The sequence below is a fragment of the Amborella trichopoda genome, chromosome 3, assembly GCF_054954075.1.
Source record: "Amborella trichopoda isolate Santa Cruz 75 chromosome 3, AtrichopodaSantaCruz75HAP2 v2.0, whole genome shotgun sequence".
NCBI lineage: Eukaryota > Viridiplantae > Streptophyta > Magnoliopsida > Amborellales > Amborellaceae > Amborella > Amborella trichopoda.
Genome location: NC_142338.1, coordinates 50,965,959 through 50,967,344, shown reverse-complemented (window position 1 = coordinate 50,967,344; position 1,386 = coordinate 50,965,959). Strand labels below are relative to the sequence as shown.

General features: G+C 33.5%; 2 non-coding genes across 2 annotated transcripts; both read right to left on the bottom strand.

Annotated features, from left to right (window-relative positions):
- Positions 1-555: 555 nt before the first annotated feature.
- Positions 556-654, bottom strand: LOC148782941 (small nucleolar RNA R30/Z108). The gene has a single exon (XR_016053141.1). It is a non-coding gene; the product is annotated as a small nucleolar RNA R30/Z108 (small nucleolar RNA).
- Positions 655-965: 311 nt separating this feature from the next.
- Positions 966-1,079, bottom strand: LOC148782940 (small nucleolar RNA Z107/R87). Its single transcript, XR_016053142.1, has one exon. It is a non-coding gene; the product is annotated as a small nucleolar RNA Z107/R87 (small nucleolar RNA).
- Between the last annotated feature and the right edge of the window lie 307 nt (positions 1,080-1,386).

The window sequence follows — 1,386 nt, the reverse complement described above, 5'->3', positions numbered from 1 at the left end:
TATTTATTTCACTTCTAAATCTTTACCTCATAAATCCTTATTTTAATTTTTATATCATTTTATTTATTTTTAATTTTTTTGGATCACTAATATGAATCGATTCAAACTTGATCTAAATCATCGATTCAACGATAAGATACAAATTTGTTAATAACTAATCTGCCCAGTTGATCTGGGTTTTAAAATATTAGTTCACCCATAAATCAGTCCATAAATCCGTGTCAAATCACTAGATTAGCTATCCAAATCTAATTTGAAAAGTTTTAAATTAATGGTCCAAATAAGTATTAAAAATAAATAAACTAAAATACAAATTATAAATAGAGGTTTATATAGCAGGGATTTAGAGAAAGCCTAACAAAACAATTGATAAGCAAGAAAAAAAAAACATTATACAATATGGAATTTTAGGAGTGAATCCATACCACCCTGGCACTAGTTTCGTCGGACTGATTTTCATCTGGATCGCCAATCCAAATTGTAAATTGTGAGCTTTTGAAAAACTCATTTTCATCAGAGAATAACATGATAATGAAGAGATGAGAGAGAAAAGGGTTGCTCAGTGGTGGCTATGATTGTTTAGGTTCGATTCTACCAGCAAATGTCCTCACCTCATCTCAGAAGAGGGAGCTTTTTATCATCATTGCAACCCTGTCTTTCTCTCTCTAAAAAGTTTGAAAAAAAATGACAGTTACCAAAGCAATAAAATTAAAAAGAGAAAAAAACGAAAATTCACATTCTGCCATCAGATGAGAGCATACTCCGTAAACAGATACCAGAAACCCTAACCATGGAGACAGAATCACATAGAGAGATCCAGGGAGAGAAACAAGTAAAAAAAACCTTAACCATGGAGACAGAATCACATAGAGAGATCCAGGGAGAGAGAAACAAGTAAAAACTAGAGAATAGATAATACGAACGATCAAATAGAGAAAATAAAGAGAGAAAAATTGGAAAGAAGTGATTGCTCAGTTCAGCGGGGTTATCGACACACAGATCTCTCTTTCTCTGATGAGAGAGAGAGAGAGCTGTAATCCGGTCTGTTGAGCTTGAATTTTGGAGACATCACTGCAAAAATAACCCCCTTTCCATATCTCAGAATAAAAAGAAATCTTCGCAAGCAAAATAAAATATCTGAAAAGATAAAAGAAGCAGCATTCTGCCAAAGATGCAAAATAAAAGCCCTAATCAAACAGATTTTCTGGATTTTAATCAAAATCGTATCTTCAACGATAAATCCTTAAAGAAAGAACCCTAGAAAACCCAGAACAGAGAACCCTAAGAAAACCTTGGCCGTGCTTTGCTTTTAGATGGGTAAGACAGGTATTTAAAGGGGTGAATTTAGGGTTTCCATTGTGCACGGTTTGATGCTAAGGCAGTTCA